Source organism: Meles meles, chromosome 21 (genome assembly GCF_922984935.1).
Source record: "Meles meles chromosome 21, mMelMel3.1 paternal haplotype, whole genome shotgun sequence".
Taxonomy (NCBI): domain Eukaryota; kingdom Metazoa; phylum Chordata; class Mammalia; order Carnivora; family Mustelidae; genus Meles; species Meles meles.
This window is the reverse complement of record NC_060086.1, coordinates 2,130,357-2,154,143: the sequence shown is the minus strand read 5'-3', so window position 1 is coordinate 2,154,143 and position 23,787 is coordinate 2,130,357.

The following is a 23,787-nucleotide window of genomic DNA, read 5'->3' as shown; positions in this document are numbered from 1 at the left end:
TGGGAACTCTGTATCTTCTCGATTTTTCTGCAAATCTGAGGGTGTTCCCCAAAATAAGTTCATTTTTTAAAATGTTTAACCCCTCATAGTGTCTCCCCAGGTGACGTGTCTTGCCGCACCTGTCACAGGCGTCCTCCTCACCCATCCGAACCTGAAGCTTAGCGCTGACAGCGTGGGGCTCCTTCTCCTTACGCAGCTCTTACAGGATCCTGGGATCTGCCCTTACTGTGCCGCCCCCTTTCGGTTCTAGGCTGAGTCTATGCCTCACCCTCCGAGCGGGGGTGGCCCGGGCGTCCACACACATCCTCTGTTCTGGAGACATCTCAGTGTGCCGCTGTGGCAACCAGGTCAGCTCTTCATGTAGTGTCTCTGCCCCTCGGTGACTGAGTGAGGTTCAGGGCAACGACTTGGTTGCCTTCTCCACACGTTTAACGAAACCAAAGGCAGCATCCTAGGGCAGGTGCCCTGGGTGTGGGCTCCCAGGGTCCCCATGAAGAGAGAAGGCAGGAGCCTCTGGTATCTGGGGTGAGGGAGAGAGAGAGAAGCAGAACAGCCTTCTTAGCTCTCCTGCTTCCTCCTTATCTTTTGTCCTTCTCCCTCCAACCCAAGACCAGAAAACGGAGAGAAGTTTCCCCTACTTCTCCTGTGTCATGTGCACCTTCCTTCCTGCTGCAGACTCGCCGCTGAGCCTGAAAGGGGGTCAGAGGTATGTTTCCTCTTCACACTGGGAGAAGTCGAAGGTCTAGTCTCTCTGTAGCCTTTGCTTGTGCAACGTTTCTGTCCGTGCAGCACGGCCTTGAAGCCTAGCGCCTCCCTAAAACATCACCTATCTGCCGCCCAGCCCCGGGGCAAGAAGTCTCTCGACCTGGGTTCAGCTTTAATATCCATGTGCAATGGTGTAAAAATTGCCGAACTCTTATTCCTATCAATCATCTACTGCCAGTATTGAGTTCTGTGGATAGTCCCTGTGTGGTGGGGGGAGTTGGAGGAAGATGGGCCCTGGAGGAGAGGTTGGGTTGGTTTGGAGGGATTTTTTTTTGTTTTGTTGTGAAAGGGAGAGAAGGAGAGAGGCAGGGGAGGGGCTGGTGGAGAGGGAGAGAGAGAGTCTTCGTCGGGCTCCACACCCGGAGTGGAACTGATCTGACCACCCTGAGATCATGACTTGAGCCAAAGTCGAGAAGCAGGCGTTCGACCAACCGAGTTACCGGGGGGCCGAGGCTGAGTTTTCTAAAGAGAGAGGGAGGTTTGCCCTGCGGAGGGCTGAAGAGAGAAGCACCAGCTCCGGAAATGAGAGGGCAGGGCTGGCCCTGAGGCCGGGCCACCTGGCCAAGGAACGTAGCAGACAGGGCCCAAGGGGCTCTCGCCCGGCGTGTGGTGGGTGGGGGGGAGCCCAGGACAGAGGAGAGGGGTCCTTGACGTTGGGTGGGAAAGAATGTATCTTTGTTTTCATTAACCTCTACACGGAATCCAGGTTTTCTCGTAAACGCAAGCCGCGAGGTGCCCGGAAGGACTGACTTTGCCACTCGTTTTCCTACAAGGCACCGTCGTGAGTCATCCACGCTGTCGTTCACACGTACGACGGCGAGACTCCAACATTGTGACAGCTCCCGCTCCCGCTGCTTGGTCTATTATTCAATGCATCAAGGAAGCGCATACAGGAGTGTATCGCACGTTTGTTCTGTGTAATGTCTGGTCGTGTACTCCAATATAATCGATTTCCTTTGCTGTTGCCTCAATTATTCTAGTCCGTGCATCGACAAACGTAACTCACAGGCTTCGCCAGACTGCCAAAGGGATCCAAGCATGAAAACAGCCCTTTAAAATATTTTTTTGTTTTGGGGGGGACTCTAAGATTTATTCGTAGACAGCAATGTTCCCCCCAAATTGAAACTCTCTGGTTACTCCTAAGCCTTTGGTAAAACCCATGGTCGGTGTCTGTCCGCTGTGTGTTGGTGGCGTTGCTGGGATTGGAGAGAGGGTCCGACGAGGGACATCGCCCTCTGGCGTCATACCCTTGCCCCCAGGCTGGTGGGGAACCCCCAGAGAAGCTGCTCGGGGCTGACACGGTGCCCGGCCTGTGGGTGGGAGCAGGTGACAAGAGTCAGTGCCGGTGGCTTGACACAGGAACAGACCCGAAGCCACCTGTTTCCCCCAAGGACAATATGAGAAAACAACCCGGGAAGCGAGGGAGGCAGACATTCCGCCAAGAGCAGCACAGCGGAATTCATTCCTGCTTTCCCTTAAGTACGTTTCTTTGAAGGCCTGTGGGAACAGCAGCCAATTAACGGTACCCTCCTAGGGCCCCCCTAGAGCCGTGGGGGCCCCACTCGCATAATGATATGTCGGGAGCCCTGGCCGCTCTCCCTCCCGGAATGCGCTCGTCACCACTTTTCCTGAAAACCTGTCCTCGTTGCTGTCTCTGTCCATATGGGACGTCCCAGGTGGGGTAACTCAAAGAGACTAAGCCTTCTCTAACCTAATGTTCAGAATCACGCTCAGGATTCTCAGAGCACTGGGAATGCCCCTTACCTTGACCCGCCCCAGCATCTTGTTCTCCCACTTCCCCTAGGAGCAGAGGGGCGCCCCTGGGATCAGGGGGCAGAAGGACCAGGATCCATGAAGAAAAAGTTTTACCATGTGAGACCCAAATTCTTTGAACTCCCCCCCCTCCCCCGATCGGAGCTGTCCTGACCCCCACTGCCTGAATCTGGGAGGGTTTAGTCTGCTTTGGCCACTAAAATATGGCAGAAGGGATTTTTACAAGGCAAAGTCATGAAAGGCGAACCAGGTCCCAGCGGGTCCTCCTACAAGGCCTGTCCCTAGACGCTTGTCCTCACACCCAGAGGCCCTGGATGAGAAGCGCGAGTCACGTGGAGGAATCCCAGCTGACTCAGTCCTTTAGCCGTCTCAGCCCGGGCACCAAACCTGAGGATCAACCCAGCGATTCCAAGCCCCAGCCGTCTGCGTCTTTCCAACGGAAGCACCGGACGTCACGGAGCAGGGAGGCGCTGTCCCCACGGAACTGCTGACCCACAGACTCCAGGAGCTTAAGACGTTTTTGGTTTATGGCCCCAGCGGAGCGGGTCTGGAAGGGTTTATCACAGAACTAAGCCAGACTAAGGAGGGATAAGAGGTCTAGGAGGGAGAGGCTCCAACGTGGCCACGTGTGGACTGCAGGTAGAGAGCCGGCGGGTGGCTCCAGCGGCACAGACTGGAGGAGAGACAACCAGCGGGACCTGCCTTGGGTGTGTCTCTCAGTTCCCTTTGCACCTGGGATGGGCAAGGCTGACTTGATCCTGAGGCAAAATACAGTTTCTCTGCAGTCTTCTGCCAGTCCCAAGACACTGAAGAGACACGCTCCCCGTCCCTCCCCTTCTCTGCCCCACGTTCTCCATAGGAGCCAAATGCTCAGATGAAAATTTGATACAAACACTGTGCATGTGCTGGATGCATTGGGTCCATCCCAACAATTCTAAATCTTTCCTAAAAGGGCTTCTGATGATCGATAATTATGGGGTCATAGTCCGAAATAGCCCCTTGCCAGTAAGAAACCTCTTTGAATGTTTTTTTCTTAAAAACTAGCATTCTGGGGGCACCTGGGTGGCTCAGTGGGTTAAAGCCTCTGCCTTCGGCTCAGGTCATGATCTCAGGGTCCTGGGATCGAGCCCCACATCGGGCTCTCTGCTCGGCAGGGAGCCTGCTTCTCCTTCTCCCTCTCCCTCTGCCTGTCACTCCCCCTCCTTGTGTTCTCTCTGTGTCTGTCAAGTAAAGAAATAAAATCTTTAAAAAAAAAAAACTAGCATTCCGCACCATAAAGTACCCACTTTTGATTTACACTAAACTGACTTGGGTTCCCAGCTGAGAAGGGACATGGACGGTGCATGAACGTGTGCCGTGTTTAACGCAGATGCCAGTAAGGCCCGGTCTGCTGCTGCGTCCTGGTGCAAGGGCCAGAAGGACAAGCGCACAGATGCCTAATGCCCAAAGCCCTTCCAAAGGAAGCAAATTCCTAGGGGCTAAGGGGCTTACTGAGCATGGAGGCCCTTTAGAGGATGTTTATTAAGGTCAATGTGGGTCTTTTTATTTTTAAAATTTTTTTAATGTTGTTTTCTTTTTTAAGATTTTATTTATTTGAGAGAAAGAGAGCAGAGTAGCAGGAAGGGCAGAGAGACAAGCAGACTCCCCACCAGGTAAAGAGCCCAACACAGGGCTCGGTCCTAAGACCCCGAGACTGCGACCTGAGCTGACATCAGAAGCTTAACCGACCGAGCTACCCAGGCGCCCCTTATGAACGTCAACGTTAATCATAGATTCCTGTCATTGTTTTATTAGAGAGACTCACGCAGAAAATGAACGGATCCTTGGTGAAAGGAGGATTTTGGAGAAAATCTCCAGGCAGGTGAAAACGATAGAAACGTGTGAGCTAAGACCACGTGTAATATTTTCTGTGCAGAATGGGATGGACGCTTTGTGCACATAGAAGTTTCTTCTCCGTGAAGACTGTGCTCCTGGCCCTGTGCCCTCTCACGCCCTCGGGGACAGGGACGCTACTGCGTTCGTTACCACCTCCCAGTCCATCTCTGCTCTTGTCACTGCCTCCTCCCCGCCAGGGCCCTGTCCTCAGAGGCCCTTCCCTCAGGCAAATAATTCCGGAGAGCAATTTGGCCAGTCCAGCACGAGGAAACGTGCGTATACTTTCTGACCCAGAAATTTCCCTTCTAGAAAATGTATATGTAGCCTCGCTCCGGTTCCTAGGATGACTGTACAAAGACGCTCACGGCGGCACTGCCGGCAGGAGCCAAACCAGAGCGGCCTAAAGAACCAGCCGCAGGAAGGACGTGGGTCCTATACATTGTTAAGCGAAAAAAATACCCGGGAGCAGCGTGACTGCTAATAACGACAAACGGCGCATGTGGACGGACGCGTGTTCATTTACTCCCTGTGTCTTGTGCAGCCGCGGGGGGAGCCGCCACGCCGCATCCTTGTTTTGCAAGTGAATGATGCGCCCCGGGTTGTCCCGCTGCCTCCGTGTGCGTGGACGTGTGCGTGTGTGACATGCTCCTAGGTGTGCCCCGTGCGTGAATTTGTCCTAACACACAAACTCCACGGTGAGTACGAGTCCATCTTTTCCACGAGCCTATTAGGAGAGAGATGATTCACTCTCTCCCCGCACCCAGCACAGAGCCTGGCGCACCAGCTTGCGGCGTTTGAATGGGTTTCGGTGTGAACGTTCCCGGTATCACAGTTCCTTCCCATTTGCTCCGATCTGAGAACCAAGCGTGCCCAGGAAGAGGAAACAAGCACGCAGCGTGTGACTTCCAGGATGTTACACATTTATTCACGCTCAGTGTTGCAGCCTCAGACTGTTTGGAAGAGCTGGCTTGAACAAAGATAAATCACGATCTTTGTGGTAGGGCAAGTCTAAGACTGTCCTGTGCGTTGATGTTCTCCAAGAGGTAGATAAAGCATGAGCAGCATCTGAACCTTCCTCAGCATGAAGCCCTTTCAGAGGAATATTGACTTACGTGACGTTCAGAGGATCATCACTTTGCCACACGTCGCGTTAGAAGAATCATCGGAATAAGCAGGTCGGGGGAAAGAGAAATCCCAAGACGGGGTCAGACAGTCTCCCGGAGAATGAGTGACTGAAGGATTTGCGGCTAAGATCCTCTGCTGTCCCGACTGGATGGCCGGGACGGGAAGGAAGAGAGGAGACGAGAAGTGGCCGGTGTAACAAGGGAGAGCAAAACACGCTTATGGACGTGACGCCGTGGCAGGGGGGATCCCCCAGCTGGAGCGTGTGCAGACCTGGCAGACTGTCAGTGAACATCCCAAAGAAAAGGGGACGGGGGGCAGCAGATTTCTGGGTTCTATTTGAGAAGTTCTCGATTTAGTAGGCAGAGCCCACAAACATAGAGCCTGTAAACTCCCCCAGCAAACTTGATGAGCTGAAGTTTGACTGGCCCCTACCTTGGCCTTATTCCTTCTCCTCTAACACTGTCCTTTCCTCCAGCCAGAATAGGACCAGTGGACTGCAGGGATGGAGGCCAGATCACCGTGAGTGAGGGGAGGAAAGTGAAGGAAAGGAGGAGAATTAGGACAGGCATAGGCAAATTTTTCAAGAAGTTTGAGGAAAATTATAACCTATCCGTTTTTTTTAAAAGAAAAGCGACAAGAGAGCAGATGTTTATGATTAGTAGAAGAAAGCGCTTGACGAATAACAGAGGAGGTAAGATGGAAGGAATCAGGTTCCTGAGAGAGTGTAGAAGGAAATAACATGTGCACACACGTGGTCGGTGGTCCTTGGACCGGTACAGGGACCCCAACTCCACTACGATGGGCAGGGAGGGGGAAATGAACATGAACGCAGAAAAAGGGAGAGGAGAGTGGGCAGGAGGTTGAAGAAGTTTCTTCCCGGGAGCTTTGTTTTCTTTGGGAAGGAGGAAGTGACGTTGTTTTTGGAGAGTGGATAGGGGGTTGACACAGTCTTCGTGGAGAGTGGGGAGGGGACCTGACCCCTGGAAGAACCCCTGAGCCAAACAAGGACCCACCGAGGTTGAAGGTTGTGCGTATGTAAGGTCGCCCACGCAGGCCCCATATCCGTGTAGGATTTTCTCTCACAGGGCCGCACGTCCTGAAGTAGGAACAGCAATCATAAAGAGCTATAAAGCAGATTGTTCAAGAGAGGAGTACTCGTGTGAGCTCTCGGAGGTGAGGTGCTCCCAAAGGTGACAAGAGACGGCGGAGGCCGTGGGAGTGAAGGCTGAGAGGGAGGAAAGTCACTGGAGTTGAAAATGTTGACTGGTAATCCAAGCGCCGTCTTAGTTTCCTCGTAGACATCAGGACTCGGGACAGACACAAGACTCGACAAGCCGCTAACAAGCTAGTGAGGTATTCGAGAATCGTGGTGATCATCAAAAGGAAAGCGCGTGATGGCAACTAGGAGGGGCTGGGGGTGATTTTTACACAGCTCTTAAGGGCTGGTGATATGGAGGTCTCCCAACAGTCTCTTCAGGGGTAACCCATCACTCTTCATCTCAGGGGTCCTGGAGGACCTCCCCATTCTCCCAAGTGTGCACGCTCACGCACACACACACACACACAAACTCACACACACACACGCCTTGCTCCAGTGAGAATAGATCCTCTCCTCTGCTTTAAGTACTGACTTCCCCATAAGACTTACTTTAGAAAAGTTTTTTGAGTCAGACAACAACACACTGATGCGGCCCAACCCTTCCCAACCCCACAATGAGCCCAAGACCATCCAGTGAGTTGACAGAGTTGCCCACAGCTGCCTCCCGCTAGGGCACCATATGGTACGCACTCTCCCCTAAGACATCCCTGGAGCCACTTTTTGGCGATGAGGCATCCTGGTTATGGCCGATGAGTTGTGTGCTGTTGAGATCCAGCAGGAAGCAGCGGCCACAGAGGTGCCGTGGAATTCCCTAGATCATGCAGAGAGGATGAGGAGGAAAACAAGGACAGGCTTGCCGAGGGAAGTAGGGGGCCTCTGGCCAATTCCAGCCCAGCTAGGGAGGCAGCTTAGTAAGCAGGCCACGGAGATGGAGTCCCTTCTGCCTCTCACTGTGCAGGACCTTAAATCATGGAGCAGCTGACGGGTCCTGTTTATGTAGAGACTCTTTCTATAAGCTATTCAAAGCAAGGGTGGGAGGGAGAACTAGGGGAAGAAAAATTCCCTTTGAATTTCCATTGCTTTCAGAGTCAGCAATTTAATGAGTCATGCATTCTGAATCCTTGCTTTGTCTACACGTTTTCATTTCAAAATACTAAAAACACTTTGTTTGGAACATGGGCTATTTTTAGCTCATATATCAAGAGTGCACATCCATTTCTCCCTATATTAGAAAAGCCTCCTTCAGAATGGGTTGGGGCAGCACCACAGCGGTAGGGCTGATTACTGAGCTGTCATCTGTTGAGGCCACCTGGGCATCTCTCTACTCCTGGGGACTCCCTTCCAGCTGGTCTTCTGGGCCTATGGAGTATCCATGAGTCAGCTCTAGACCCCGTCCAAAGTCTGGACAAAAGAGCAAGGATCCCTCCTCAGTCTTCCAGGCTGAGGAGTGAGCACCTTGGCTAGAGGTAAGTCAGGTCTTTATGACCTGTGCCCTCGCAAGACTCAAAGAAACGAAGTAGAAGTGAAGGAGGTCCCCGTCTGTAGGTCATGTTCTTCAGGTTTGTCAAGAGAAAGTCTACCTACGACTTGGCAAAGACAGGATTAGATAGTCTGTAGAATTCTTTTATAAATTGCAGGAGGAGATCTGGGAGAAAAACTGGGAGGCATAAAGGGGGTACCCTACTTCCCCAGTCCCTGCCTCTACGTAGCATTTCTTTCCACACGGCACTTAGTGCCGCTAGCCAGCTGTATCTACCTCATCGCTTTGGTTCCATTAGTGATTCTTTTGGTTCCGTTAGTGAATTCTCTCGTCTGGGGACCACCTTCTTTTAAATGCTCTAGCTTAGAGCATTAATAGCAAGCACGTTACCACCGCTTAACGGATGGCCAGCCAACTTCAAGAATGGTGTACATAAGCCAATAATAGCTCAAGGGGCTGTGTTGACAAGGCATCTACTCTGGTCACTGCCTTGCTTCCGTCCATTTTTTTTTATAGTGGAAGCACCCATGTGCTTACCCTCTGACTCTCCTCACTTGGACTGCTGTCTTGATCGGGAGTAGACAGCAATGAGCAGTGAGGGAGTTTGGAATTGAGACCATACCGACTCTCCGTTGAAGCTGGTTGCCAAAACTGGCAGCTATTTGGCAAGGATGATTTGCATATGGACAGAGAAACTGGAGACATGCAGACAGGCAGAGAGAAGCAGCTTTCTCGGGTTTTCTGTATCACCCAGGCCTTCATTCCAGCCCCCCTTTGAGGTCTTGGAGTCTCGGAGGCAGCCCCTGCACCCGCAACCCCTGCCTGAAGTCCTCCAAACACGTTCCTCTTCTCATTTAGGAGACCTCTACCTGATTTCTGTTACTTGCAACCAAAATGGTACCAGGAGGTGTGAGAATGGCCTGGGGCAGGTAGATGGGACACATCGAGGAGATGCCTCCCTGCTTTATAATTCTGTCTACTCTGCCCGTATCAGGTGTGAGCACATGGGCCACGGCCCAGCATGCTTCAGGGTCTGGGGAGGGCCTGACACTCTGCAGGCCCCGATACGGTACTCTCTGAAGGAGGTTCGTAGCTAAGGAACAAAGGACAAGGAGACTATGTGCTCCACAAGTCATTGCTGCCGGAGCCTGACATGAGAACATGTTCCCGCGGGCTGGGTTCCCTTCCCCTCCATGCCCAGCCTTTGTGCGGAGACCTTGACAGTGGAATTCACTCCCATGGCCCCATCCCATCTTCTCCTTCTGCCCACTGCATAAGGAAATCTTTGAGAAATGTGTGGGTGTGCCCCCAAGGAAGAGTAAGCAAATGCATGTTTGTGGCGGGCGTGGGTGTGAATCCGTGATGGGAACCATCCTGGAGCCATAGAGACCCTCAGCCTGGGGTCCAAGAAGAATTCATGCCACCCCCCAGGGAGAAGGCATGGGAGAAGCAGATTTGCTCTGCCTGGGCTACTGCTGCCCCTGGAGACAGGTGTACCTACACTGTCTAACCCATGCCCATCACAAGTCTGGCTAAAAAATCCTAAATCCCAAAGCCACAGGAACAAATGAGGAAGTTTTTTTTTGTGTCTGAATATGTTGAGCAGAAGTCTGACTCCGTCGGACTCCCTGGTTACTTCCTGCATGACAGCTTCGTAGCCACTAGGGTAGACAACTGTCCTCTCCCTCTGCAGCATCAGCCACACCTGCCACTTGCCACAGCCCACACAGGACACACAGAAGTGTTTCTCTGCCCCAGTCCTGACCTCCTTCCCTCAATGTGCCCTCCCCATGCTTTCTCAGGGCAAGCACCCAGGACTCTCGCATCCCAGTCTGAGCAAAGGCCAAACAGGAAATTCACCCTTGGACTGGATCATTCCTCCTCTTGGGGCTCCTCTCCTAGAAGGGGTGAGCTGGAACTGGGAGGTCAGCCCAGATCATCCTCCCACACCTGGCCAACCCTCCTGAGCCAACCCTCCAAGCCTGCCCTTCAGCATAAGACACCCTTGGCCAAGGGTCCTGTCAGCTCCCAAGATTTCCCCAGCCACAAGTTGTGTTAGAGAAGGTTCTGGGTAGAGTCTTCCAGCATTCTGTGCTGGGCCCTACCGTTGAGCCCCTGGCCCCAGGGACAAACTATTGAAAATCAGGAGCTATAGTCCCCTGAAATATTCCCACTTCCTTTTCATCCCCCGCAGCCCAACCATGAACTCACAGCCCCCACCGCTGACACCTTTGGCCACTTCTGGCTGCTGGTGGCGGAGAGGGCTCGAGAGCCCATTCCAAAAAGCCTTTGGGACACCGTTTGAGAACATCTGATTGTATGACTCACCGCGGACCAACTCAACGACGCCAGCATCACATAGATCACAGTCCCCCTCCCTACAAAACCACCTAGAGTTGAAATTCCTCTTGAGTTTTTACATCCTTGAATGCCTCCAAGGAAAAGAAAGAGCAGAATCGAACCCCAGGAAGCCTGTGGCTTGGAGCACACAGAGGCCCTCGCCCTTGAACTGACCTCCTCCCCTGTAAGTGGGGAGAGGCAGGTAGGCGGGTGGTTACAAAGGTACACTTTGGACTCAGAGACATTTGGGTAGGAATCCTGGGTTTACCTTTGTGCCATCTGGAGCAAGTTGCTGAATGTCTGTCTTTTCTCCCGTAAAAACGGGGTTAATAATCCTCCTCTGGGGTTATCATGAGGATTCACTGAGATTGTCTTTGCCAGGTTCCCACTCCCACCCAGCCCCAGGGTACACACTCTACAAGTGACATCTGTTTCTGTTTGTCCTAACAAGCATCCTCCAACCTAATCACTCCTGAGAAGGTCAGTTTTCAAACCCGTCCCCCTGCCCCAGCGTCTCAGATACAGTCAATGGGAACCCGTCAGGCTCAAGACGAACAGTACAATCTCTGTGCCCAGCTGGGACGCCCATCCTCTCCAGACCCTGTACCCAGCTGGGACACCCATCCTCCCAGGACCCCTCCCTGAGGGGTGGGGCGTCCTCTCCCCACCCACACTGGGACACTCAGCAGCAGCAAAGGCTCCCAGCCCCCGCACCACCCCCTACCTGAGGGCTGAAAACAACCAAGTCCTGAGCAAACACTTGAGAAAGCGCTTTCTCCAGGGGGTTTGGGGGAAGAAGACTTGCCAAGTGGGGAAGTCGGGGGCCTGGCTCCTCGGCGGCTCCTCTCCCCCTCCGGGGGCTCCTCTGCCCCCCTTTTCCTCATTCTCAGGCTTCCCCTCTCCAGGTTGCTCGGGCAGCCGCATCGGAGGTCCAGAGCGATGTTCTCAGAGAGGTTTGTGAGCCCATCAAGGGAACGTCGGCGGAGACGCACGCTCTGCAAGGAGTTGACAGAAACTTACTGCCGGCACCTGCTGGAGGGTTATTTACTCAAGTCAGCCGCCTCGGTGGTCCGCACCCTCCCTTCCGTGCTGAGACAGGACAGCGGCACAAGGTGAGTCGTTACAGTCGTGACAGATGTTTAGTTATGAACAAGACGTCAATGTCACCTGAGGGCATGACACAACCAACCGATAATGTGTTTTTGGAACCAACCTTAATATTTACAGGTACTTGTCCGTTCACACTCCCAAAGGCTTTGCTGTAATCGAAGCCACGCGGAGAGCCATAGAACCTCCAACATGACTGCAGCTTGCAAGAAAGCCCAGCACCTTGCCAGCACGATCTGTTGCCTTGCTGTTGACATCAGCAGAGCCACAGAAACAAATGGGGCCAGAAGTCAGAAATCGGCGTCCCAGGGAGAGGATTCTTGCCAAGCCTGTGACGTTGCTCCCAGTCCCGGGGCAACGTCATATCCCATCTTCCCTGGACAAAACAAGGGGCACCCGAGATTAGCATCCCTTTACCAGCTGCCGTCAGGCTTGCTTCCCACGTGTACGGAGCCTCTGGGGTCCCTCCTGTCCTCATCTCTCTTCTTTCTCTGACACCTGGTTAATCCCTACTCGCCCTTTACACCTAGGCTCAGGTGAGGACCCCTGGCTGGGCTGAAGGCCCCTTCAGCTGTGCCTACTTCTGCTGACGTCCGAAAGTTTTCCCTCTTTCCTGGCAACACTGCGTTGAGAAACGCTCCAGGCAGGGAGTCCTTCAGATGTACATTGTGTCCTGTGGTCCCGCGCAGGGACAACCTTAAAATAATTGCTGTGAAACAAACACTTTGAACTATTTGAACACTATTGAACTAACATTTAATCGATATTGGCTCCCTTTGGTTCCATACTGAAGTTAAAAGGAAATTAAAACAAAGCGTCTCAAGAGATGCGAGGTACGGAGAGTTTAACTGGGAGAACCTTGGTGATGAACCAAGCAAGCCCCAGTCATCCCGCACGAGCCCTTGTCTGAAAGAGCCGGCCCGGGGGGAGGTCTGCCCAGCGCAGCGGGTGCCGGCCTCTCCTGGCAAAGACAGAGGAGTCTCCATTCCTCCCCCGGCGCCAGCACAGCGCCTCCTGGGAAAGGCTCCCTGCTCCAGAGCAGCCTTCTGATTCTGCTGAGAGCTGTCCCCCCAGGTCCGGGAAGCATCCCCTGCAGAAGCCAGCCCAGAGGAGATGAGGCTCAGAAAATGCCTTTAAGAAACATAAAGCCTTGAAGAGGTGTGTGTGGCCGTTATCACTGCTGTAAAGGACGGTTTTAAATCTGTTGCATGGTACGCACTGAATGTCGGCCCCATCCCAGCTCCGTGAGACAGGCTCTGCCCTATGCCCAAGGTAGGTCAGCTCCTGGAATGATGAATGACAGTCCTGTTAACTGACTATGTGCTTATGTGCTTGCAACTTCCCCCTGGACCTGCGTAATCCAGGTCAGTCTAGACCATCTGGACGATGGTCTCTGGAAAATCCTGACATGAGATTAGGTTCTCTGAGGGTTGTGTCATGTGACGTGGACTCTCGCCCAAAACTGAGGCTCTATTTTGTGTGACTGGGCTGGAAATCCCCAAAGGTTGGGGCTGCAGAGACCCCCTACAAAGAGACGTCCTATAACGGCCTCTGTGTGATCTCAGACCCACACCCAGGCCCTATCCTACACACAACAGGGAGAACTCATCCCACAGCCACACAGCTGCACGCACTGCCCCATCGACACGGGCACCGAGAGGCACCCTCCCACACACACGCACACAACTCGGGTTCACGCACACTAGGGCCCCCGCTTGCCCGCACGTGCTGCACCCGTCTAAACTCTTTCCGTCACCTTCAGTTGTCATGGTAAGTTAAAAAGGAAAGACAAGTTTCCTGGGTCATTACAGTAGAAACGCAAAAGAAAAGTGACCTATTATTTTAGTGGCCACGAAAGGCCTAGCACCATCAACGTTGTAGCAAACACCGATTTCGAAAGAGAGCGAGCACCCCCCACATACAAGAACTTCTGGATGTGCCGAGTCGCCTCCCTCATCAGTCCCCGCCAGGCGGAGTGGGCGCCAGGGCGGGGGCACCCTCCAGTGCTGGTCCGGCCGCCAGGACCACAGTAAGGCCTGCCAGGAGCTCTCAGCAGAGGATGTCCACACCGATGGTCACAAGGGCATTAGAACCCATCCACTTAATTACTTGGAACTTGCTCACCGCTCGACAGGAGTCCTGGGCCCTGGGGGTGGCATCTTCCCATAAGGAACGATTGCTCCTGCTGCTCAGTTGGCCTCTGGTGCCCTTCCCTGCGGCACTCACGCTGTACCAGAGAAACACAAAGCCAGGGGCTGGTGGCGCAGCCAGAAAGGGACTCGGTTGGTCCAGCCAGAAGCCATCTCACCAGAATGCTCCTCTCCAGGTCATAGCTGGCCTCACGCACCATGGGGGACACCAAGAGGTCCTCCACAGGCTGGGACTGATGGCCCAGGGCCAACTAATGAGACACTCTAAGTTGGCATCTGCATAGAAGACGGACCTGCGTCTTCCCGTTTCACTAGGAGCTTCTCAAAGACAAGAGCCACGCTGCATGTCCTCCCAAGTCCCCCGTGACCATATGTACCCTGGGACTCACCGTAAGTACCTACTGAAAATACTTCTTTGTTCCCAGATTAACTGCTTACCTCATTTCCTCATGAAAGTCCTAAGGGCAGTTAATTTCTAGAATGTCTCCTTCATGCCATTTGCCAGTTATCTTTATTATCACCCGAAAGGTCATCCAGGAGCTGGGTTTTGAGCCCAAGTTTTGAAGTTAGAGCTTGGGCTCATTCCTGGCACATTCGTGTCCTCTTCAGCTTTTCATCTCACCGACGACCAGCTGACCCAGCCACTTCCTTTAACACCTAAAGCGTTCCTGGAGCACCGGTCGCTCACCGGGAGGCACTCTGGGCCCTCACGGGCTCCATCGGCTCCCTCTTTTACCAACCCATGATATGCAGGGATTGGACGTCGTGATGTGTTTAAGAACAAGGCAAAGTGAGTCCGACCATGCAGTTCAAGTCTTGGCTTTGCCGCTTCTGGGCTGTGTGGCTGCAGACAAGTGTCTTGACCTCTCTGTGCTTCCCTTCCCTCACCAGCAAAATGGACCTCATGATAATAGCAGCTACTGCCTCGGGCCGGTGTGAGTGCCTGGCACGGGGTAAGCACTACACCTGCCAGCCATCACGATGAATTCCTTCCCTTTGCACCTAACAGGCAGTGGCTGAACCACTCTGCTCAGGTGGGTGTTGGGACGCACCCACAGTGGGACAGGGGCACAGAAGTGAGCGCACCACAGGACACGGCCTCACGGGACCCAGAATCAAGACGGGGCACAGACCCAAGCACAGGCCAAAGGAGGTCGCTCTTGTCCCTTCAGTTCAAGAGAGTGTCTGGGAGGGGAGGGGTGGACTCTGCCCTCCGGTCCCACCATTTAGGAACATGATGGGTCCCTGTGCCCGCCTCTGAGGAAGGGAGAGATAGGGATGCCGTCTGCATGAACGGGCCACCTTGTCCTCCCAGCATCTGGGTCTCCTGGGATCTATTTGGGTACGTGGGTCACAGGCAAACTCAGTCCTTCGTGGATTTGGGTCCCTTTTGGAGTATCTAAAAATTGCAGTACGTGTGGGAGTAAGGTGTGGCTGAGAACCTAGTGTTTACCACTGGAGTGTCCAAGCCTGTAGCTGTTTGACATAAATCATTCACGTGTATGGAACGAGAGGTTCTGTTTCATTGCTAGGAGCCGCATCCTCCCCAGACTGATTATCCAGACTGAGAACCACTTCCAGTGTCCACCAGGGATGCTCCCGCCACTCTGACCGCCTCGGGCATCGATTAGAGCCTCTGCGTCTCATAGCCCCAGCCCCAGGCGTGTTATAACCGTGACCGTATGCTCCCTAATGTTTGAAGAGGGCTTTGCAGGCGGGTCCTTCTCTCAAAACCCTCCACACGTGGGTCATCAAATTGGTCCACAAATACAACGTATTTTTATTACAACGGAATACAATTCTGGGTCTTTGTCCACATGTCTTTCACTTACTGTTTCTAGCATGTTTCAAGTATATAAAACATTGTTATTCATGGTAGTCCTCTTGCTGCCTACTAGGTCTCCAGACTGTCTGTATCTTATAACTAAAATACTGTACCCTCTGACCACCTCTGTCTAACATTTCCCCTTTTCCTTGACTCCCAGTCCCTGGTCACCACCATTCTCTTATCTGTTACTATGAGCTTGACTTTTATTTATTTATTTATTTTTAGGTTCTGCATATATAAGTGAGGTCACGCATTATTTGTCATTCTGTGTCTGGTTTATTTCTTTTTATTCCTTTTTTTTAAAAAGATGTATTTATTTATTTATTTTAGAGACAGAGAAAGAGAATTCATGTGTGTGTAGGGGTGGGGAGGGGCAGAGGGAGAGGATGAGCGGAAGAGAAACTCAAGCTCCATCCCACAGCCCTGAGATCCTGACCGGAGCCTAAACCAAGGGTTGGACACTTAACTGGCTGTGCTACCCAGGGGACCCTGGTTTATTTCACTGAGCAGAACACTAAGGGCTTTGCACGTGGGTCTTTCTCTCAAAACCCTCCACACATGGGTCATCCAATTGATCCACAAATAAAATGTATTTTTATCGGAATACCCTCCAAGTTCATCCCTGTTGTAACAAATGGCAGGATTTCCTTCTTTTTTGGCAGATTAATATCCCAATGATTGTGTGTGTGTGGGGGGGGTGTATATCACATTTTCTTTTATGACTCACCTGTCGATGGACACTGGGTTGTTTCCATATCTCGGCTACTGTGAATAACCCTACAATGAACATGAAAGTATGAGTGTCTCTTTGATGGTGACTTATTTCCTTTGAATATGCACCCAGAAGTGGGATTCCTGCATCTTATGGAAATTCTATTTTTAACTGCTTGCGGAAGCGCCATAACGTTTTCTATAGTGGTTGTACCAACTGACAATCTCACCAAGAGTGCCCAAGTGTTCCCTTAATATAATCTTGTTTGGACGGTACCCCTGGATGAAGTGTTGAGTGGAGAGGGTCATGCCATGTGGTGTTTAGTGGGTACCATGGCTGAGAGCAAGAAGTCAGGGCATAGTCTGAGCTCCAACCAGCCCCAAAGCTAAGTGCTGCGTTTACCGGAACCCATGAGCACTGGAGCTCCTTCTGCAGGAGAGATGACGTCAGAGAGGAAAACGCTGCTCAAAGTGCTGCTGAGCAACAAATCCTGACCATCGTGCTCGTGTTTATTGACTCTGAGACTGTCCTGCAGAAGTGACTGCTCACCGTCACTTAAAATATTTTAATACCAAGGAGTCTTCAAAAGCACAAATAAAAAAAAAAATAAACTGCTGGTTTGCATGTAGGAAATGTCCATTGAGCACCTGAAAAATACAAAAGCACAGACTAAACGCTCCCTTAATTGTACTGTAAAAGTGAAAATTCATTTTCTACCCATTCCTCTCCAACCTCGTTTGGATATATAGGAATAACATGTACACCCAGGCAGAGCTGAGATTCTAACCCAAGTCCGGAGCCTGGAACTGGTTCCTCAGAAGCACCTGCAGGATAGGATGACTCTGCAAGCGCTAGTCCTGCAGGGATTGGATGTCGCGCCATGGTCTGGCTCAGAGTTGCACAAGCAAAGTAGCCTAAACTCTAGCTCCTCCACACGAAAACAAGGAACTATCAAGGGCTCTGCGCAGTTAAACTGAAGGTGGGAAACCACAGTAAAATAGGAAACTGGATATTTCCGTATGTCCACATCCATTCAAAAGTCAGCATCCAGCCCCTTACTTTTGAGGAAACAGCAAAGACTTACAGTAAAGTCAAGGTAAAGTCTCGATCACCACGACTGTTCACTGTTCCTGTCCCCGCTACTGTTAATACCGTACTGTGGGCATTAACTGGCATGAATAGACAAGCAATTAGAGGCACAACATTGGAAAGGAAGGAACAAAACAAAACCATCTCTCTCTCCTTAGAGAGGATGTAATTATACATTTGGAAACCCCAAAAGAACCCATGATAAGTGGTTCCGGAGAGGGGGAAGCCAGGTTAAAAAGGAGGGGACAGGACGGGGGCCTTTTATTAGCTTTCTTGGCTGAGTAAGATGGCGTCAGAGAGTTTCTGCCACCCTTGCTATGATCACTGACGTGGCAGTTGGGCCTGTCCCCGCAGATAGGCTCAGGGCTTGGCGCTGGTAGACACCCAGTAAATGCTTGTTGAGTGAAGGTCGGCTGCCGTTAAGTCGGCTGTCTACAGGACGTGCTGGGAGGCAGTCCCCGTGATCTGCCTCCACGCAGAGTGATCTCACAGAAGCTCATCGCAATGGCCAGAGTTTCCGCAGTTACAGACACTCCTTCGGCCCATGACCTTGACACATGAATGGGTCTTAAATATAGTGTCTACACGCAGTGGTGCATCGTGATTTGGTGAGGTCCGTGGCGGCTTTGTTACTACTAATAATAGTGAGCAAATTAAAGAGACGTGCATCGTCAGTCTTTCTTCACGGCACAAAGATCCTTTCGTAACCTGCGAGTCCTGCTCGGCACACAGCGAGAGAGGAGGGGACATCGGCTGCCTCGGTTTGGTCTCCAGAAGCCCACGTGGGTTCAGCCCAGCAGGACTTGGTGTTCGGTGACTCTGCCAGCCCCAGCTTGCAGGGCCCAGTTGGCTCTGCTGGGAGCCCCTTGCTGCCCTCCACCATTAAGCTCACCCAGCCCCTTCCACCTTGGACCCACATCTAGCCTCTGACCCAAGGACATGGAAGGTGAAGACCCCTAAGTCAGATCACGTCGTACCAGCTGTGTTGGCAGAGCGGCCGGGACCTGGCGTCCCTTCGTTCTGATCCCCTCATAACCAAATAACGCCATATTTAATCAGTTCCAAGACTAATTGTTTTTGTTTTAGCATCTCTGAAATCGGGGTGACTTTCACAATCAGGAAATAAATACTTAGTCATAGTTGAGGCAGATGAAGCACTCCCTACCTAGCACAGTTCTAGGCGCTGTCCGTGAGTTTCCTAATTTGATCCTGAAAGTAACCCTAGGATGAAGGTATTAGTATCAATATTATCCCCATTTTAGAGAGGAAGAAACGGAGGCACAAGGCCCAGAGCTGGCAGAAGTAGGAGGGTGCCCCACGCGCCCAAGCACAGCTCCTCTCCCGAGCCAACCACCGGGGCCGCTAACTTTCTGCAGAGAGGCTACAGGTACACCTGGCTAGGTCCCTCCTGCCCAGCCCTCGGGGTTCCACCAGCGCGTCGGGCAGGGTCCCTCTGGCCACCACAGCCTCTCTCTTTACCTAGCACGCCACCCAAGTGTCGCTCACGCATGGGTCATGGCCAAGCAGGGTTGACAAACACAGCACCCTACCTGGGGTCCCAAGCACGTGAAGACCTTTGGAGGCCAGGAAGGCTATCTTTGTTTTCTGGGGCTCAGGCTTCCGTTATGAACGCTGGTGTGGGCTCCGGCTCCCTGCCTCCTCACCACGCTCCCCTCACTGGAGCCATCGCTGCCCCGGGACACCCAGTCTCCTTGCTGGTCTCTCTTCCCCAGAAAAATGAAGATACTGGGACATGGGCCCAGAAATCTGGCGGCCACTGGGACCTCACCCTGCCCCGCAGGGCCCCCGCTGGCCTCTGTCGCCCATATGCGCCCGCCCGCCCTTTGGCTCTGTGCTGATCCAGGGACAGCCACGGGATGACCTGATCCCCAACCCCGTCCTCCCCATCCTGCCCCACGGAACCTGTTGTGGGAAAAACAAACTGGGACGTCAAGTCAGTCAGTGAAAGACAGACCCTGTGATCTCACTCGTGGAATTTAAGAAACAAACAAAAAACAAAGGAAAGGAGAGAAACCAAGAAACAGACTCTCAGCTAGAGACAACAAACTGATGGTGCGCAGGGGGGCGGTGGGGAGGGAAGGGTGAAGCAGGTGGTGGGGACCCAGAGGGCACTTGTCAGGGGGCACCTGGGTGGTTCAGTCCGTTAGTCGTCCGACCCTTGATTTCGGCTCATGAGCTCGATCCCCATGTCAGGCTCTGTGTTCAGTGCGGAGTCTGCTGAAGACTCTCTCCCCCGCACTCCCCACCGCACGTGCACTCGCTCGCTCGCTCGCTCGCGCTCTCTCTCAAATGAAAGAAAATGACCCTTATCACAACAAGCTGAGTAATGTAGAGAATTGCTGAATCACCGCATCACGCCCTGAAACTAACAGCACACGGTGTGTTCACTAACTGGAGGTTAATAAAAACTTAAAAAAAATACTTTACATTCATTCCAAAGCAAGCCCCAAGCCTTGGTCCAAGTCCTTTGTCCCCTGGTCTCAGAAGACGTTTCCGGAACCAGCCAGCCGCAGCCACCAGTACCCCCAGTGCTCCGGCTCTCCCTGGAGGATCCCTCTCCGCGCCCCTAAGAAACAGCTCCCGGATCACAGAGGGCACAGCCCCGGGTCTGGCTCTCCCGGGAGGACAACATCCCAGCATCTGTCTCCCGGCCGTGGTGGGTCCGGCTCTGCCAGCCCCCTGAGAACCTTCCCAGGGCCCTGATGCCCCGAACTCTGCTGGAGCAGGTCAGTCCCACCCTCAGACCTGGGGGCCTCCTCGTGCAGGGGCAGATCGCTGGGCGGGCAGACGTTGCTGCTGAGTCCATGCATGTTCCCTTCCTGCTGTGTCAGGCATTCTGCTTTGAGGAGTCCCCCATTAAGATGAAAACACTCCTGTGGGCAGCTGGGCTCTGGCAGGTAAAAACTGAACTATCCGCAAACGCCCTCTCTTCTCACCGCCGTCCCCGGGTGGGAGCAGCGGGGCAGCCTGATTCACACGCAGGGACAGTGGGGTAACAGGCTGACTCACACGCGGGGGTCAGGATGGAAAGGGCCCAGGGTCAGGAAGTCCCACGGGAGCTCCAGAGGACCTGCGCTGGGACTGGGACGGGATCATTCATGTCGTGTGCCCACACAGGCCTGGGTCCTTCATCAGCCGTAAAATTATGTGTCAATGTCCAAACAGCAACCTGCAAAAGAGACTAACCCAGCACTCCCCAATTTACAGTTGGGGCAACTTTCCATTTACTCAGACTTTACCATTTACTCAGAGAGGCTGAGTAACGCCCAAAGGTCACACAGCTTCTCTCGCAGGCCAGAGGCCCTCCTGATGCAAGATCAGGAGCTCTCGGGATGGGGTGTGCAAGGACCTCACATCACCTCCCCTCTCCACCCCAGCGGCCACTCTTGCCCTCACTCCTGTGGACAGAACTGTGTCCCTCCAAATTCATGGGCTACAGCTCTAACCCCTAACTAACGTGAGTGTGTTTGGAGACAAGGTCTTTAAAGAAGCAGTTAAGGTTAATGGAGTGGTCAGTGTAGAGCCCTAATCCTTCTTTATAAGAAGAAAGAAACAATCTCTTCCCCCTTCTTCTCTTGCTCTCTCTCTCCCGTCCCTGCATGCAAGGGCACAGCACGAAGGTGGCTGTCTTGAGCCAGGAAGAGAGCTCTGACCGGACCCCAACCATGCTGGCCCCCTGACCTCAGACTTCCAGTCTCCAGATCTGTGAGCAGATGTCTGTCTGTCTTCACAGCCCCCTCAGCGGTATTTCACTGTGCAGCCTGCGCTGACCGTCCTCCTCTCGGCTAGGCGCTGGTCTGATTCATACTCGCTTGAGATCTAGAGCGGGCGCATCGGTCCTGGCTCCTTGTTATACAGCAGGGCATGGTGACCCCAGTGCCTGCAGGGACAGCGCAGTCACGCAAAGAGCCAAAAAGCGAAACGTCTAGCAAGAAGGTGGCGGGAGACTCGGATGGAATGATTCCCCTCGTCCAAAGGAGTAGCCACAGCTCGTCACCGACTGACTGTAGCCGTGAGGGGCTCCGTCCAGCGGGGCCAGCGGTGGTGTTTGAAGAACTGGAAGCCCACGTGGCAAACCAGCTGTCTCTTAAATGCCGGCAACGACACCCAAGTTCCAAAGCGACGGCAAAATAAAGAACGCAGCAACACAGGAACAGAGTGGCCAGACTCTCTTGGTGGCCTCGCTCTGGCCTGAGAACCACGATTTCACAGCCCCATTTAGGGGAGGGACCATTCTGGAAGGCAGGGCGGTGGCTGAGATGGTGGGAGCCCAGACCTGAAGGTCGCTGTGTGTCCATTCCCCGGCCTCTCCGTGGGGACCGGGGTGGGAGGGGCAGTCAGGATCCGCTGTATCTCCCCAGGGTCCCCGAGCGCCCACGTAGAGACAGCCCAGAGACCAGCGGCCTCGGCCCCAGACTCCTTCGCCTTTGTACTATGGCTGCTCCACAAGCCGACCACCACGCCTACAGGGGCCCCTTCACCCCACCCTTGACACGTTCCAAACCCCACCGGGGGTGTCGCTCCCAGCTGAGGACCGCACGAGGCCGAGAAGAGCAGGACAGTCGCAAGAGGCCACAGGGAGCTGAGGCCAGAGCCTGGACCCAGGGCGCGCTGGGCGCGTTTGTGACAGGTGCCTGGGAACTCCCAGGAGAGGCCCGAGTCCGCATCCAGGCTGCAGACCTGGAGATGTGCTCCGTGAGTCCAGCTGGGCAGGGCCGGGTGCGGAGCTGGAGGCCGGGGCTTGAGAAACAGCAGAGCTGATCGGAGCCCTCCACCCAGCCTCCGAGGGAGGACCGGGGCCCGCCTCCCACACGGTGGGATCGGCAAGGCCCCCACCCCGCTCCGTGGACTTTGGCTGCCCCAGAGGTGTGAAGGCTGCGGCCATCAGCGTGCCGGAAGCTCCCTGCAGCCCCCACGTCACCTCTCCAACCCCAGTGGGACAAAGATGAAGCCCCAGACAACAAAATCAGGGTACAGAACCACCACTAGCTTGCGAGGACAAGCCCGCGTCAGGCTAGGAGGCAGCAGATTTGGGACCTAAACCAAAAGGGACAAGGAAATCGATCACAGGCCCGAGGGGACCCGCTCCCACCAGGCCGCTGCCTCCCCTCTGGGATCGCAGCCCGCGCAGGTTCTAAGGGACTGTGCCATCGGGCCGTGTGTGTTTGACTGTGTTCATTATATTTTAATATGATTGTGTTCAATCCAGTAGACTGAAGCGGATCCGTCCAGACGTATAATTGGTTCCTAAAGGCTTATTATCTTGGCGGCAGCGCTGGCAGAGGCTTTGAGAATGGAGAGGGGTCCGCGAGCTCTTCTTGCTCATTAGTCCCTGTTGTGGGGACTCGTCAGTGGGTCTGGGGTAACCCTGGCTGCCCTGGGATGCAGGGCCCTCAGCCTCCATCGCAGCAACCTTGTGCTCCGAGCCCTTCCCAGGGATTGCCGAGTCTCCAGGTTCACTGGGGGCTCCCCACTGCCTGCCTGTTCTTCCCCAGCCCTCCTCTTTGGGAGGAGCTCTGCACCCCCACTCCAGGGCCCTGGAGGACGGCAGCCCCCACATTCAGCACAGTGTCCCCAGCGCCTGGCAGGGGACGCACCCATGGCTCCGTGTCCAGCGTGGCTGGTGCGTCCAGGCAATGTCCTCCACTGCCTCGGTCCCAGCTCACCCAGGTCTCCTGGAGCTCGAGAGAGCTTTCCAATGGGAACTGGTCTGGTGCACCCGATCTTGATGGGCCTCCGGGGGTTCAAGCTCTTTACGTCCTAGAGTAATTTGCCTTCCTGGTTGGGCAGACTCTGATCCTCTGAGAAGCATGAAAGAAAGGAGATCCCCAGGAACACCTGGTCTGCCCTCACGGATGCCCAGTGGTACCAGTGAGCAGGGCTCATGTCTGGCTCTTCTTGGGTAATCCTCAGGGGCTAGGCTGGGTGGTGCTCCTAGTCCTGACTTCAGGAATACTGGTGTCCCAGACATCTCCCCCGGCTGGCCTTGGAGACGTCACAGCGATCTGCGCCAACTTCCGAGGGTTCCCAGGTGCAAATGCAGATCAGGTGCTCACTATAACCCGGACGCGGACCTGGACCCGGACCCTGGGCCTGAGCCTCGTGTTGTATGTAGAACAACCAACAGGACGCTTGGGAAAATAAGGTAAGAGGAGGCCAGACACCGGGGCTGCAGATGGGACTGAACTCTCCAAGTGGGCTCTGCTCCAGCCCAGGAGGAAATGGCTGCCTGATCTCCCCCTACGCCCCGTGGGCCACACGGCCCTCACAACCCAGACAGGTGCTGCTGCTTCTTACTTAGCAGGTCCTGCCTGACAGTCTTGGTTCACTGCAGATGGACGCCTGAATTTCATGGTCCTTTCGCCCGGATGCCATGGGGCAGGGGTGCAGAGACAGGGAGAAGCTGGCACTCACCTGGGCACC